This window comes from Zingiber officinale, chromosome 2B (assembly GCF_018446385.1).
Source record: "Zingiber officinale cultivar Zhangliang chromosome 2B, Zo_v1.1, whole genome shotgun sequence".
NCBI lineage: Eukaryota > Viridiplantae > Streptophyta > Magnoliopsida > Zingiberales > Zingiberaceae > Zingiber > Zingiber officinale.
Window position 1 is genome coordinate 81,081,029 of NC_055989.1, and position 18,281 is coordinate 81,099,309.

Sequence of the window (18,281 nt, forward strand, 5' to 3'; positions counted from 1 at the left end):
ATACAGCAGATCCGCCAGAGGATAGAGACAGCTCAGAGCCGCCAGAAAAGCTATGCTGATACACGGCGTAGACCCTTAGAGTTTTCAGTTGGGGATTCAGTGTTCCTCAGAGTTGCTCCCATGAAGGGAGTAATGCATTTTGGAAAGAAGGGCAAATTAAGTCCCAGATATGTGGGACCATACCTTATCAGCAGAAGAGTTGGCAAGGTAGCATATGAGCTAGAGCTACCCCAGGAAATGTCAGCTGTTCATAATGTATTTCATGTCTCTATGCTGAAGAAGCACATCCCAGATGCCACCCAGGTGATTGAGCCCCAGTTGGTAAAAGTCCGCGAAGACCTCAGCTATGATAGTCGGCCTATTCAGATAATAGACCGAGCAGTTAAGAAATTGCGGAACAAGGAAGTACCATTAGTGAAAGTAATTTGGCAAAGTCACACAGCAGAAGAGGCAACCTGGGAGACAGAAGCCAGTATGAGACAGAAGTACCCAGAGTTATTCTAAGTTCTAGGACGAACTTTTTATAAGGTATGGGGGATTGTAATGCCTGAAAATTCTCAAAATAATTATTAGAAATATCCTAGTATTTTTCTGGAATTTTAGGATATTCTTATGGAAATTTTAGATTAGCGGAAGTAGCAAAAATAAATAGAGAACGAAAATAGCCTACGCGGGAATTGAACCCGAGACCTATTGGGTCCTACGACTTATAGTGGACTCTAGTAACTAAGTGAACCCAACAGGGCCGTGCTGAAAGAAAAGGGAGGCAATTAAATTTATATTAGAGTTGGGCGAAATTACCCACTTAATATAAATAGAGAATTAATAAGTGAAGAGTTATTTTTAACGTAACTTTTCACCTCTTCACCCTAACCTCACGCCGCCCCTCCCTCTTCTCCTTCTTCTCTCGGCGCCAACCACAAGCACCCCTAGGGTTCCGTCCCTAGGGGCCATAGGAGTACTTTCCAGCGACGACTCCGACACGAGGACACTCCCCTCCGCGAGAGGAACGCATAGACGCGAGTAGATCGTCGAAGAGATCTCTCCTTCGGAAAGCCTAGCGATTAGATTTGTAAGAAAATCCGAACAGGAGGTAAGAAACTCCTCACCTGCAGTATAAGTAGCTTTCATATGAATTGTATGCTTCAGTTTAGTAATATGTAGACTTTCGGCACAAAGGATGCGAACTAGCGCATACCAAGTGTTCGAATAAATTGTTAGCACAGTTAAAATGCAACTTAGGCATTTTATTAGCTTAGATAAATGCAATAAAAGCATTTTCACAGCTTATTTAGTCTTGCTACAGCTCTTATAGGACTAAATGTCCAATGGGTGGGCTCCCACAGTCGCCTCTAGGTTCAGACAACCTAGTTCTAGGTTCAGATAACCTAGAAAGAGAAAGACAATCAATAATTAGCTATGTTCAGTATTTTACTTTTTCAGTGGCACTATACTGGATTAGATATCCATTGGGTTGGACTCCCACAGTCGTCCCTAGGTTCAGATAACCTAGTAACCCTACTAAATTTGGGACTTGCAAACCCGGGTCTAGTTAGGGATGCGTCGGGCCCAAACAACAGCTTGATTATTATTTTAATCTACTTATGAATATAGTTTTCAAACATCACAAATTAGTCATGTGAGTTCAGTTCAGCTTTAGCATCAGATTAGTATTAGCTTAGCTCAGCTTTAGTATCAGTTTAGTTTTCTGTTGATACAACATGATAGTTTATCATTAGCTTTATTGCCATGATCAGTTTTACTTCTATGTGTTGTATGCCATGCCATGCTTAGCATATTCAGTATGTATTTCAATTAGCATGTTTTTTAAAAAAAAACATAATTTGCATCGTATGCATGTTTTGTGAGTTAGATGGTTTCTTACTAAGCTCTCAAGCTTACAGATACTATTTTCCTTATACTGCAGATAAAGGTAAAGGGAAGATGGACTAGTGGAGGCTGGAGGTCAATGCAGTGATGAAGATGTGTGTGGATGGAACTTGGAATAAAGACCTTGGAGAAACTAGAATTACATCTGAAACTTTAATTAGCATTTTATTAAGTTGTTACTTTCTTTATTTTCAGTTATTTTAATGTTATGAATCATGAAAAACCTGTTCAGTTTATTAGTGTTCATGCTTAGAATGGCAGTTAGTGTTATTAGAATGTGTCCTAGTCATTTTAGAACTTGTATGTGTGATTGAGGCACGATATAGTGTTGAAATCAGGCTTCGGGTACGCAATCAGAAACCCCAATCGATCGGCCGATCGATTGGAGGCTTCTCAATCGATCAGTCGATCGATTGAGAAGTTCGTACTGCGAACAAAAAGCTTCTGGATCAATCAGCCGATCGATCCGGATGCATTCTGCCGCGAACAGAAGGCCCTGGGATCGATCGCGGGATCGATCGGGGAATTAGCCTCGCGAACAGAGAGCTCCCGAATCGATCCTTGGATCGATTGATTATCTTGGATCGATCAGCCGATCGATCCAGAATTTTACCCGAATACAGTAACGAGCCGAATCAATCTCTGGATCGATTCGACCACTCCAATCGGTCCATGGATCGATTGGGAGGCCTGATAATAGCTGGAAAACTCTTAGTTCAGTTCCTTGACCATGGGGGATGTAAAATATGTCATGAATAGTTAGAATACACCCCTTAGCACATATAGAATCAAGAAATGATAATAGTTTAGCAAAGTTTTAATTAGTACAGCTTCCGCACCTAGACTTAGTGATGGTCATGGATAAAGCTTAGCACAGCATAATGTAACGATCGGTCTCACTGCCTAGCCAGTAGAAGGTGGGTCGTTACAGTCTGTGTTGTTAACGCTGTAAGAGGCTACTCCGCCGGAAGGAGACATCAGATAGTGCGCCATATTTTCCTTGGATTAGCAATTTCCTAATTGCAAACCAAGTAACTTCCTTGTGTCTGTTTTCTTTTTATTAGTCTCTTTATTTTAATTACAAGTGCTTTTATTTAGTTGAAAATTCGAGAAAGGGTTGGTTTATTTTTTCAAGGCAATTCACCCCTCCCCTCTTGCCGGCCTCCAAAGGGATCAACAAATGGTATCAGAGCAAGGACGCTTCAGGAGGACTAACCGCCGATCGAAGCAACGAGATGGCCAGACCAAGCATCGTTCCACCAAAATTTGAGGGGGACTTCGCACACTGGAAGTGTCGTATGAAGGTATTTTTGAAAACCAATTTTGAAATTCATCTAATTATAAAATATGGTTTTGTAACTCCTACTAATCAAAATGGAGAAAAAAAAGAAGAGAGTCTCTAGACGATGAAGGAGCAGAATGATTTCGTAGCGAAAAATCGAGCGGAGTATCACCTGCTGAGCGTGCTGCCGCCTCAAGAAGTCAACCGCGTCGGAAGCTACTCCTCGGCCAAAGAACTCTGGGAAAAATTCCTGGAGCTTCACGAAGGCACGTCCGAAGCCAAACTAGCAAGAAGAGACATCCTTCGGAACAAACTAACGAACATCCATCTAGAAAAAGGTGAGAAGGTAGCCGATCTACACGCGAAGGTAAAGGAATTAATTACCAATCTCGAGAACCTCGGTGAAACGGTAACCAACCGGGACACCATACGCTACGCACTCAACGCGTTTCCCAGAACTCCAGAATGGACGTCAATCATCGACGCCTACTACATTTCAAAGGACCTATAGGTAAGTAGCTTAGAAGAGTTATTTTCTACTCTTGAATTACATGAAACCAGATGTGTAGGGACAATAAAGGAATCAAGCCAGATTATGGCGCTAAACGCAACCAAAAAGGATGAACATGAGTCAGACTCAGAAGAAGATCAAGAAGCGTATATGGTAAGGAATTTAAAAAAATTATTTCGATCTAATAAATTTAAAGAAATGTAGAATAAGAAAAATCGAAGAAATGGAAGAAGGGTTTGTTGCTATCAGTGTCAAAAGGAAGGACACTTTAAAGAAGATTGCCTAGAATTAAAGAAGGACAAAGTCAAAATACCCAAGAAGCACAAGATTCTAAAAGCCACTTGGGATGACACTTCATCATCTGAATCCGAAGTACAAGAATATGCCGGACTAGCACTGATGGCGAGCTATGAAGGGCAAAATACATCAGAACACAACATCAATAAAGGGGGGGCGACCTCAGACGAATGCAGTGAAATAAGGGGAGAGTCAGGCTTCAAGTCTGATATGGTAAGTGAGGTATGCCTCTTACCTCCTGATCAGCTTTATTTTGGTATTAAGGCTATGACAAAATCCATGTACAAATTAGAAAATAAAAATACCAAATTAAAAAAATGAAATTTTCGAAATAAAAAGAATTTTGGCAAAATCTTGTCTAATAGAAGACTTTGACAAAGTAAAATTTGAAAATGATAAATTAAAAGAAGAAATAGAAAATTTGAAAAATGCTACCAGTTCAAATATTTCTTCTTTTAAAAATTATAGAGCATTAAACTGGTACTATTGGTTTCACCAAAATCAAATAAGAAAAATATCAAAAGCCTATGTGCCTAGAAAATACTTGATTAACCCTGTAGGAAGGAACCTCTATTGGGTTCTAAAAACTTGTTTAATTTAAAAATTAAAATTAGAGTTAGCATTTTCAATAGGAAAATTAAACATTTAATTTCTTTATGCAACTTTGTCTAAGAAAGTGGTTGTTGCTCCAATAACCAAGAAGGCCTAGTGTCTCGCCACTGCCTAGAAGCAAATATCGAAATAAGAGTTTAATTGACTAACTGAAAAAGCATTAAATTAATTTTTTTAAAAAAATACTTTAAAGGGTTAATCAATTTGTTTTGAAAAATATTTAAAATATTTTTTGTTGCACAACAAATTTTTAATTTAAAGGTATTTTTTAAAATCTTTTCAAAATGCTTATGAATTTCATTTTAAAAATTCAATACTTTCTATTAAAATACTTTTCCATTAGAAATTTTGCCTTAGAAATCTTTTTTAACACTTATGAAAATTTCTTTTATTGAAAATATGTTTCTAACTTAGAAATTTAACTGAAATTTTTTTCTATAGTTACTTATTATGTTGCTAACAAATTTTTAACTTTGAAAATTAATTTTTTTTTTAAAGGTTAACCTTAGACTTGTTAAGGAACCCTAATTTTTTTATGTGATCAAAGACGGAGAAGAATGTTAAGTCTAGGGGGAGGTATAATTTCATTGAAAAATCATATTTGCACTTATTTACAAATTTAATTATTTTTTACTTTATGTTTATTTTACCCTATCTTAACTTGGGTTGCTCACATCAAAAAGGGGGAGATTGTTGGAACCCCAAGGTGTTTTGATGTGATCAAATAAGTTAAGTTAGGTCCTGTTTGTTTTAACCCTTGTGTCTAAGCGTGCAGGAGCTTAGGAGCATAGGAAGTTGAGCGGAAGATGCGGCTAGTGAGAAGGACGACACGGGGAGAGAGCCGATGGGCTCGGTGCGTCCGAGGGACGCGGTGACGTGGAAGAGTACACCGGTGGACTAGAAGAACGTACACGACGTTCGAGGGACGATAAACCGCGAAGGAAGGCTGCTCGAGGAGAAGGTCGGAACTTGGGTTCGGGTGAGCCCTATTCCAGATGGCCGAGATCACCCAAGCTAGCGCAGCTGGAGCGAAAGACCCAGACCGAGATGAGCTGAACCGAAGCAGAGGTCCCGGACAAAAAAAAGTCAACCCTGTTGACTTTCCTGGTCTGGGCGTCCGGAAGTAGACTTTTTGACCAGATCGAGTTTTGACTCGATCTGAATGTTAGGGGATAAAGTTTATCCCCCCAGGGCGCCCGGACCCTTCGGGGCACCCCGAACAGTGCTATAAATATAGTACTGATCTTCACAGTTTATTCAATTCACTTGTAATCCATTTCTCTGTGCTTTACTTTTCTGTTTGTGCTGTTAACGCTGTAAGAGGCTATTCTGCCCGAAGGAAACATTAGTTAGTGCGCCATATTTTTCTTGGATTAGCAATCTCCTGATTGCAAACCAAGTAACTTCCTTGTGTCTGCTTGCTTTTTATTAGTCTCTTTATTTTAATTACAAGTGCTTTTATTTAGTTGAAAATCTGAGAAAGGGTTGGTTTATTTTTTCAGGGTAATTCACCCCTCCCCTCTTGCCGGCCTCCAAAGGGACCAACACTATGGTCCTCCAAACCTATCGAGTTTCTTCGCCAAGCGTCAAATCCTCTAGACCCACTTGGTCTTTCCGCCTAGCTTCTACAATCTTCTAAGTCTTTCCTACCTAGCCTCCAACTAGGACTTTTCCGGTTGAGTAAACAGCCTGCATACTTGGTCAACTTGTTAGATCACAACAAGACTTAACTTGAACCTTTGACAACATCAAAACTTAAGTTTGATTCTGGTGTAACCTGCATCAACAATCTCCCCCTTTTTGATGTTTGGCAACTAAGGTTCAAAGTTAAGTTTAAAATATGCAAAAATAAGTAAACATACATTTTAATTTAACTCTTCCCTGAGTTAAATATCTTCCCTTGAATTTACTATCTCTCCCCTTTTGACATACATCAAAAATAGGGAAAACAATCAAAAGTTAGAAAATTTTGATTTTGAAAAAAATGAAAATTCTAAATTTGAAGAAACAATTTTGAAAGTTTAAGGAAAAACAAATTATTGAAGAGTTTGTAAAGACAAAATTTTGAAAGTTAAAGTAAAGACAAAACCTCAAAGCTTTTGAAAAAAATTGTGAAGGTAAAGTTTGAAAAATTTCTAAAGGAAAAATTTTAAAATTTTGTAAAGCTAAATAGTTTTGATTTAAATTGCTAAGGAAGAAATATTGGAAATTTGTAAGGTACACATTTTTTAAGAAATTAATTTTACTTTTTTTAATAATAAAATTTAAAAATTTGTAAGGTAAACATTTTGAAAAGTAATTTGAAAATTCTAGCAAAAGTTAAATTTCAAAAAATTTCCAAAGGCAAAATTTTGTAAAATATTTAAAGATAAATAATTCTAAAAATTGTAAAAAAATTTTTGAAGCTCCCCTTGAAATTGATAAGTCCCTAGAAGTCCAAGCATGATTTGAAAACTAAAAAATTGTCCTTATGGTGAAATGGCCAACCTTCATACTTAATTGACTAGAACAAGATAGTAGTTTTAGATTCAGGTTGGTCAATTTGAGTGTTTGGGTCTAACTAGTTTGTTACTAACTAGTTAACTCAAATTGATCAATATGTGTTATTTAAAGCCCAAATTTATAGCGATGCATTGACATAAGTATCTTAAATCTTAGGCTAAGTCCTAAGCATCTCACACCATTCTAAGTTTTACAATACACAAGTAAGGAATCCTACTGTGCTTGTGATCATATGCTGGTTGCTAAATCTATAGGATCATGCAATTCTATGGTAAGACCTAAGCTACTCCAAAATAATTTGGAATAGTTTTTTAAAACAATATTTTGAAAGGGGAATTTTTACAAAAGTAATTTTAAAAAACTACTAAGTAATAATTTCAAAAATATGTTAAAAAATCTATTCTATAAAACACATTCCTAATTATCTTCTTAAGTTACTAAATTTAGCTTTAGGTAAAGGTTTGGTAAATATGTCAGCTGGGTTAGATTTTGATTCAATATAGTTAAGTTCAATATTTCCTTTAGAGACATGATCCCTAATGAAATGATGTTTAACTTCTATGTGTTTAGTTCTAGAGTAATGAACTGGATTTTTAGTTAGATTTATAGAACTTATGTTATCAATATAGGTTTTTACATTTTTATAATCTAGATTAAAATCTTTTAAGGTATGGGACATCCATAGCAATTAAGCTACACATTCACCCATTGCTATGTATTCAGCTTCAGTAGTAGATAAGGCAACACAATATTACTTTCTACTAAACCAACTAACTAAAGAAGATCCTAGTAATGTAACACCCCACCCTCCTCACTACTAGTCTGCGAGGGCGGCGTGCTACTGGACTACTAACTTATCTTAATTAATATTGCACACATGTAATTATCAATACATAAACTCTCTAAACACGCAACTGATAGCAGTGGAAAACATAAACAACTTATCTCTACATTCTACTCCAGCATATGAACACAACTAAAACTATACATCAATATAATCATGCTAAAATAAATGTATTAATCTAAACATGCATGCAACCATTATACCACTCAGATAATAGGTCTAATATGCATAACAATTTCAATAGTCTGAATACAAAATATCTTAATAAAATCTTTAACTAAATCTCAAGGCTTCTATAGTCCAGGCATCACACATCCATCCGCACCTCCTTGTCGCCTTCCTTTACTATAGCTTTTCCTTTCCTTTATCTGCAGTAAGAGAAAAATGCAACTATAAGAAAAATTGCTTAGTAAGCGCTATCTAACTCACAAAACTCGAATATGCATGTGACTGGAAGAAATCTAGGAACTGAATGCTCAAAAGAAGATACTACTCATGCTCGTCTAACAGCAAAAGAAACATAGCATACTGAAATACTAAACATGTAAGCAAATCTAAACAACATGCCAGCATACAAGAAAACTAAACTTGCTGAATTTTAAACTTATGTGAAGCTTATTTCTTTTGTTTAAAAACTTATACTTTAATACTTCAAAATAATAAGTTTAACTGAACTGATACATAAGCTAAGCTAAACTGATACTAGGCTAATGCTGAATCTGAACTGTATTCACGTAACTGATTTGTGAAGTTTTGAAAACTATTTTCATAATAGATAAAAATAATAATCATGCTGCTGATGGGCCCGACAACTGTACTTGCTATGCGCGCATCCCTAACTAGACCCGAGATAGCTAGTCCCGAATCTAGTAGGGTTTACTAGGTTATCTAAACCTAGGGACGACTATGGGAGCCCAACCCAAGAACAACTAAGAGTCCAGCACAGTGCCACTGATAAAAGTAAAATACTAATTCATAAGCTGATTTATCTTATCTCGCTCTTACTAGATTATCTGAACCTAGAGCTAGGTTATCTGAACCTAGGGGCGACTATGAGAGCTCACCTATTGGACCGTAGTCCCATATAAACTGAAGCAAGACTAAGCATGCTATTTATAAGAATTGTAGAATGAAATGCTAACTATAAGGACTGTTCTTTATGTTCAGTAACAAAGCATGATCCATTCTGCAGTAAGCTACAAAAAAACAAACCTACAGGCTTTAGAAGAAAACTAAACTCTTTCTTGTTCCTTGCCCAGCGGCAGGAAATCCGAAATCCCCAAAGGCCGTTCATGCTTAGTTATTCAACACAAAACTGAATCTATTTGAGGTCACAAGCAATCTATGTAGGGTTCGGATTATAAATCTATGTGAAACCTATTGTAACGACCACCCTTCTTACTACTACTCTCTAAGGGCGACCGTTACCTAACTCCTACTCTACTTACTAGTGTCACTTATGCTATTATTAGCGACACTTAGATTTATCACGGTTCAGAGAAATTCCTACCGAAAAATTTCGGCAGAATCTCCCCTGTACCGGTGACCAAATCTATAATACACAAGATATATACACAGCCACATGCGGCTGGATCACAATTTATTCACAACCACACAGTAATAAATCATATCATAATCAAAAACTAATCTAGCAACATGAACTAAACTCAATCTCCCAGAATGAAGCATAATAAGTTACAATGCACATCAAACTCAATCATAACTCATAATTTCATAACGGAAATAAGGAAAATGAACTAGACATAAACTCTAAATAAATAAGTCTTGCTAGTCCCCTCTGGACCTCTCCATAGTTCAGTCACCACACACATCCATCATCACCACCACCCTGTCGCCTCCCTTCATATCTTAGCTTTTTCTTTATCTGCGGTAGGAGGAAAGAAAACAAAAGATCTATAAGCGAAAACGCTTAGTAAGTACTAATCTATCTCACAAAACTCGAAATGCATAAATGTAATGCAATAATACTGAAACTGAAAAGCTAAAGCAAATCTGCATGTGCTCATGGTATACAGGAAATGAAACTGAATACTAAACATGCTCACTATCTAACAGGATAATAAGAAATGAACACTGTAAGCTTAGAATTAAAGAAACTAACTTTTTATTTATTCTAAGCATAAAACTTATTATATTTTCTTATATCCTTGTAATAGAAATTAATCTTTTAATTTCTATCCTTTACTTTCTTCTTCTTTCTTTCTTTCTTTCTTTCTTTCTTTACTTTTCTTTCTTTCTTTACTTTTCTTTTCTTTGGGCCCAGGCTTAGTACCATCTCATGCGCGTTCCCTAATAGGTTGGGGTTGCGAGCCACCAATCCTAAAAGAGCAGACCTCGGTCTACCAGGGCCAAGACCTCGGAAATGGTCACCTGGATTTGTTTAACGACAAGCTCTTGGATGTCGGGTACTAGCCTCTTGCTTGACTTACTTGTTATCTTTCTTATTCTTTTATCTTCCTTATTATCTTTTATTAAAGATTGTGGGAGTCCTTTAGATATACTTAACAAGTATGGGTGTATAATCAACTAACCATGCTATATAACAGAATAAAACAAGTAACTTAAAGCTTACTGATCATGCTATAAGCTAAACTAAAGAAAGCAATTTAAAGCCTTTGAATCATACGGTGAAAACATGGCAAAGGATGCTATTTTAGTGCTTCTAAACATGCTGTAAAATCAAGTATGGAATGATTCTAATCATGCTATAAATAAAGCAAAAAGGAAACTAACTTTGGGGCTTTCTAAGTATGCTGTAATAAAAGCAATATATGTAACTCTACACTTTCTATCATGCTGTAGAAACAGAGCATGGAATGCTACTTTAAGGGCTTCTAAACCTGCTATTAAAACATGACAAAGAATACTACTTTAAGGCCTTTAAACATGCTATACAAAATAAGGTAACATGCTACTTTAAACTTCTTAAACATGCTATAAACGAAGCGTAAAGGAAACTAATTTGATCTTGCTAATCATGCTACAAAATAGAGCAAAAGGAAGCTAATTTTGGACTTTCTAAACATGCTGTAAATAGAGCAAAAGAATACAACTTTAAGCTTCTTAAACATGCTGTCCAAAAACTAAATCCCTAATCAACTTTGATTCTATACCACATGACCTGAAAGCAAGGAAGGAAACTATAACAGAATATAGAGCTCAGACTGTATACTAATGCTTGCAAGAACTAATCTAGGAACTAGCATAGATGGTTGGAAACTAAAATGAAACCCAACGAAAATCCATCTGATGCAAATTCGACAAACTGTCAAGCTACACGATCCAGTTGCAACCCAATGGTAGGAAACATAAATCTGTACAGCATGCTTTAAATTCCAACATAAAGAATCTAACATCTCTAATAGGCAATTCATACAAATGGAATGGAAGGGAAACCTTAGCAATTCGGCTAGGTCCACAGAGCATGGAGAGAAAAGCCCTAGCATATGATTTCACTCGGCACAACAAAATCCGAAAGCAAAGAAATCAAATCGAAGCTCGGAGCAACTCCTACCGCAGGTGAGTAGTACTTACAGCCGGTTCTTGGACTTACAACCGAGAAGGAGGAGGTCTAGGGTTCGAGCGAAACTCCAAATCTCGGCCTCTTCTCTTGCCCGAGCGTTTGCCTTGCCGAGGGAAGCTTGGTTTGTGAAGAACCCTTGAAGAAGAACGCTCACCAGCCGCCAGAATGCAGCCCTAATTTCGGCTTCGTCTTCGCCCAAGCAACGCCGCCGCTGTCGCACGCGATAGAGGTGAGGAGAGAAAGAATTTCGAGAGGAATTGTTTTGGGTTTTGGAAAATCAAAACCTAATTCCCTTTCTTATACTCGGGTTATAATTAATTACTATCTATGCTTTGATACCAAATCTCTCCATATTACGTTGACAAAGTCCGTGTATCTCAGCTGGTTTGGGCCGGTTTTGCTTAAAGCCCAGCTCATGGGTTCGAGACCTAGCTTCAACACATTTATTTATTTATTTTTTTTTTAACTTCTTCCTCTTGGTAAAAATACCAAATGAACTCCAAAAATTACATAAAAATACTCTAAAAATTTCTAAAAATCTCTAGAATATTTTAAAAGCATTTCCAAATATTTTTATGGACATTTGGAACTCGAAATAAGGAAAATTGGGTCGTTACACCTATGCAAAGATTATACCTTTAAAGAGCAATAGAGGTCTTTAAGCATGTTACAACATGATCTGAACTGAATACTAAACCATAAGCTCAAACCGTAAACTAAATCTTTTCATGTTCAGTACCACAACAAGGAACCCAAAAGGCAACTAGCAAGGATAATTTTTATTGTAAACCCAAACCATAATTGTTCTTCATGCTATGTGCCACAGCAACAAAAGAAAAGCAGGGAATTGCTACTGTTTCAGTCCACGGCAAGGAGGTAAAAAAAACTACAATACCACCCATAGCCATTCAAAATAGAACAATTTACTCCTTTCCAAATCTAAATGAACTAAATTTAGTTTCATGGCAGCAACTCCAATCAAACAATAAGGAATAAACTAAATCACATATTCAAATTAATTAAAACCTCTTCTCATCTTCTTTATGAAACTCACGGCAGGAAACCTTCAAAATCATCAAGCTTTGCAGCATGCGTCGGAAATCAAGAACACATGAATCCGAAACTACTCTACTGTATGTGAGGAAGCACTTACCTTGGTGTTCTTGGACTCACAACCAAGAAGAAGCTTCTAGGGTTTTCGGAAAGCTTGCAAATCCAACCTTCTCTTCGTGCCTACGGATTCCCTCGACGAGAGGATCACGACGGTGAAGAAGATCCTCGGAGATCACCCTGGATCGGTCGCCGGAGAGAAACCCTACTTCTCTTCATTTCTTCCCGAGCTGCCACCGTCGCACGAGAGAGGTGAGGAGAGGAATTAGGTTAGGTCACGGGAACATAGCAACTCTTATCCCTTTTATAACTTCGAAATTTTCCAATTCTGTTATGGCTTAACACCAAATCGTTATTGATTTGTTCACGAAACACCTGTTGAACGCTTGGCTATCGCGGTTCGCTTAAGACTTGGTTTGGGTCGGAGGTCGCGAGTTCGAATCTCGGCCGAAACTCTTTTCTACTTAATATTTTCTGTTTTCCATTACTGCTTAAGTAAATTTCGCTCCTTCTTTAATCAGCACAGCCCTGCTGGGTTCCTGGTCAGCCGAATCAACTTAAAGCTTTGCCTAACCAGAAGTCTCCGGTTCGAACCTCGGCTTAACCTCTTTATTTTTTTTGCAACTTCTTCCTTTTGGTAAAAATATCAAACGAACTCCAAAAATTGCATAAAAATACTCTAAAAAACCCTAAAAATCTTTAGAATATTTATAAAGCATTTCTAAATATTTTTAAGCACTATTAGGACTCATAATGAGGAAATTTGGGTTGTTACAATTCCCCATACCTTATAAAAAGTTCGTCCTCGAACTTAGAATAATTCTGGGCAGTGGGTACTCGTTAAGTTTGGGCAAAAGAAATTGACACAAAAGAGTGGGTAGCCCCAGTATCAAATAAGACGGTAACTAAATGCTAAAGGGTAGTTATTTGACCTGTGACTACCGTAGATGCACCGACAGCTTCTTCCTTAGTGAGAGAAAATACTCTGGCATCGGTTGGAACAGGTGGGGCTTCCAACCTTCCCTGACTGAGATAGGGTCCCTCTAGTGATGTTGTCATGTGGCGTAACTGTGCAGGCTTGCCTCCATATTTCACTGACTGTTGCTGAGGTGCCTTAAACTTGTTAGGGAACACTCTAGCCAGATGCCCTTCTTGACCGCACGAATAACATCCAGTTATACCCAAGAGACAGACTCCTGGATGTAATTTCCCACATTTAGGGCAGGGAGGGAACTTGGCCTGCTCGTCTACTGGACTTCCCTTTTGGCTGCCTCCTGTATTCCATCGTTTCCTTTTGTTATCTTTGCCCTTCCAGTTCTGCTTACTTGCCTGGGGTTCCTGGCTCTCTGCTGTCTTGCTCTCTATCTTGACTGGCTTGAGTTGCGCTTGTTGTGCCTTGATGCCGTTCAGATAGTGCTCAGCGACTAATGCCCTGCTGACCAGCTCTTCCCCAGTCGGTGGCCGGTGAGTTCCACTACTCACATTAAGTGCTATTTCTGGTCTCAGCATTCGGAGCATCATTCTGACTCGTTCCTTCTCTGTACTCACTAACTCTGGGCAAAGCCGAGCTAGCCTGTTGAATCTTCTGACTACTTCTTCTACCGGCAGATCACCTTGTCTGAATTCTATAAACTCCTCATAATGTTTATTGGTGATCCGTTGGCGGAAGAATTCTTCGTAAAACTCTGTCTCGAAGTTAGCCCAGCTCATCTGATTGACTACTCTCTTGCTCTTAACTCTCTCCCACCACATGCGAGCACCTCCAGATAGGCAGAAAGAGGCACACTTGACCTTCTCGACTTCTGGCCAGTCAAGAAGTTCCATGGTGCTCTCTAGTGTCTTAAACCAATCCTGGGCATCCCAGGGCTCAGTCGTGCCTGAGAAACTTTCTGGCTTCAGCTTCAGCCACTGTATCAAGTATGTTTCTTGTCTTCTAGGTGCTGTGGCTACTTCCAGGGTGGTTGGTGGAACCTCAGTCACCACTGGAGTCTCCACATTAATAATTGGAGGAATGGGAGGGACTAGCTGCTGATTAGCCAGCAGATTGACGATCACTTGTTGCTGCTCTGCCACTTGTCTCTGGAGTTGAGCAACAACTTCAGAGAGATTTGGTTCAGTTGTTCTAGGCTCTTCATTCTCCTGAGCTCGGTCCTCAGTACGAACGGTACGGGGACACCCTCTTCTTGCCATCTAGTTATACAAAAGAGAAAAAACTAAAATCGTCTCTATTCTCCCTAGACATATATATATAAAAACATAGAGGAACTAAACAAGAACTTTTATCTCAGTTTAGCACTTATAAACAAATATTTCTAAGGATCTCTCTATACCACAAATAATAAGGAAAAACATACTAAATAAAAGATTTTTTTTAAAATACTTTCTTACTTGAAGACGGCAAGGCTGGTGCTAATGTGTGATGCTGAAGAATAGGAACTGCTCTGATACCAACTTGTAACACCCCACCCTACTCACTACTAGTCTGCGAGGGCGGAGCGCTACTGGACTACTAACTTATCTTAACTAATATTGCACACACGTAATTATCAATACATAAACTCTCTAAACATGCAACTGATAGCAGCGGAAAACATAAACAACTTATCTCTACATTCTACTCCAGCATATGAACACAACTAAAACTATACATCAATCTAATCATGCTGAAATAAATGTATTAATCTGAACATGCATGCAACCATTATACCACTCAGATAATAGGTCTAATATGCATAACAATTTCAATAGTCTGAATACAAAATATCTTAATAAAATCTTTAACTAAATCCCAAGGCTTCTATAGTCCAGGCATCACACATCCATCCGCACCTCCTTGTCGCCTTCCTTTACTATAGCTTTTCCTTTCCTTTATCTGCAGTAAGAGGAAAATGCAACTATAAGCAAAATTGCTTAGTAAGCGCTATCTAACTCACAAAACTCGAATATGCATGTGACTGGAAGAAATCTAGGAACTGAATGCTCAAAAGAAGATACTACTCATGCTCATCTAACAGCAAAAGAAACATAGCATACTGAAATACTAAACATGTAAGCAAATCTAAACAACATGTCAGCATACAAGAAAACTAAACTTGCTGAATTTTAAACTTATGTGAAGCTTATTTCTTTTGTTTAAAAACTTATACTTTAATACTTCAAAATAATAAGTTTAACTGAACTGATACATAAGCTGAGTTAAACTGATGCTAGGCTAATGCTGAATCTGAACTGTATTCACGTAACTGATTTGTAAAGTTTTGAAAACTATTTTCATAATAGATAAAAATAATAATCATGCTGTTGATGGGCCCGACAACTGTACTTGCTATGCGCGCATCCCTAACTAGACCCGAGATAGCTAGACCCGAATCTAGTAGGGTTTACTAGGTTATCTAAACCTAGGGACGACCATGGGAGCCCAACCCAAGGACAACTAAGAGTCCAGCACAGTGCCACTGATAAAAGTAAAATGCTGATTCATAAGCTGATTTATCTTATCTCGCTCTTACTAGGTTATCTGAACCTAGGGGTAACTATGGGAGCCCACCCATTGGACCGTAGTCCCATATAAACTGAAGCAAGACTAAGCATGCTATTTATAAGAATTGTAGAATGAAATGCTAACTATAAGGGCTGTTCTTTATGTTCAGTAACAAAGCATGATCCATTCTGCAGTAAGCTACAAAAAAACAAACCTACAGGCTTTAGAAGAAAACTAAGCTCTTTCTTGTTCCTTGCCCAGCGGCAGGAAATCCGAAATCCCCAAAGGCAGTTCATGCTTAGTTATTTAACACAAAACTGAATCTATTTGAGGTCACAAGCAATCTATGTAGGGTTCGAATTATAAATCTATGTGAAACCTATGCAAAGCTTATACCTTTAAAGAGCAATAGAGGTCTTTAAGCATGTTACAACCTGATCTGAACTGGAATACTAAACCATAAGCTCAAACCGTAAACTAAATCTTTTCATGTTCAGTACCACAACAAGGAACCCAAAAGGCAACTAGCAAGGATAATTTTTATTGTAAACCCAAACCATAATTGTTCTTCATGCTATGTGCCACGGCAACAAAAGAAAAGCAGGGAATTGCTACTGTTTCAGTCCACGACAAGGAGGTAAAAAAAGAACTACAATACCACCCATAGCCATTCAAAACAGAACAATTTACTCCTTTCCAAATCTAAATGAACTAAATTTAGTTTCATGGCAGCAACTCCAATCAAACAACAAGGAATAAACTAAACCACATATTCAAATTAATTAAAACCTCTTCTCATCTTCTTTATGAAACTCACGGCAGGAAACCTTCAAAATCATCAAGCTTTGCGACATGCGTCGGAAATCAAGAACATTTGAATCCGAAACTACTCTACTGCAGGTGAGGAAGCACTTACCTTGGTGTTCTTGGACTCACAACCAAGAAGAAGCTTCTAGGGTTTTCGGAAAGCTTGCAAATCCAACCTTCTCTTCGTGCCTACGGATTCCCTCGACGAGAGGATCACGACGGTGAAGAAGATCCTCGGAGATCACCCTGGACCGGTCGCCGGAGAGAAACCCTACTTCTCTTTGTTTCCTCCCGAGCTGCCACCGTCTCACGAGAGAGGTGAGGAGAGGAATTAGGTTAGGTCACGGGAACATAACAACTCTTATCCCTTTTATAACTTCAGAATTTTCCAATTCTGTTATGGCTTAAGACCAAATCGTTATTGATTTGTTCATGAAACACCTGTTGAATGCTTGGCTATCGCGGTTCGCTTAAGACTTGGTTCGGGTCAGAGGTTGCGGGTTCGAATCTCGGCCGAAACTCTTTTATACTTAATATTTTCTGTTTCCATTACTGCTTAAGTAAATTTTGCTCCTTCTTTAATCAGCACAACCCTGCTGGGTTCCTAGTCAGCCGAATCAAATTAAAGCTTTGCCTAATCGGAAGTCTTCGGTTCAAACCTCAGCTTAACCTCTTTATTTTTTTACAACTTCTTCCTTTTGGTAAAAATATCAAACGAACTCCAAAAATTACATAAAAATACTCTAAAAATCCCTAAAAATCTCTAGAATATTTCTAAAGCATTTCTAAATATTTTTAAGCACTATTAGGACTTGTAATGAGGAAATTTGGGTTGTTACAAGTAATTGACAATCTCTACTTGTACTCTTTCTATCTAGCTTACAGCCGACATAATCTGAATTAGAATAGCCAACTAATTCAAAATGTGATATCGAGCACACATACTTACTACAAATAATATGTCAGGTCTGTTTGCAGTTAAGTATAGTATGCTTCCTATCATACTTCTATAATGTCTTAAGTCAACTGATTTACCATTTGGGTCACTATCTAGATTAATGTTACTATCCATAGGTATTTTTAGTTCTTTTAAGTTTTCCAAATCAAATTTTCTAAGTGGTTCTTTTGTGTATTTAGTTTAATGCACATAGTTGCCTTCTTTAATTTGTTTAATTTGAAGTCCTAGGAAATAATTTAATTCTACAACTAAACTCATTTCAAATTTGATTTCCATTAAAGTTATAAATTCATTTAAGAATTTTGAATTAGTTGACCCAAACACTATGTCATCGACATAAACTTGAGCTATGAAAATATCAGAATTTAGGATTTTTTATGAAACTTGTAGGGTCAATTTGACCCTCTTTAAACCCTTTAGGTTTTCTAGATCTTCAAAAGCTG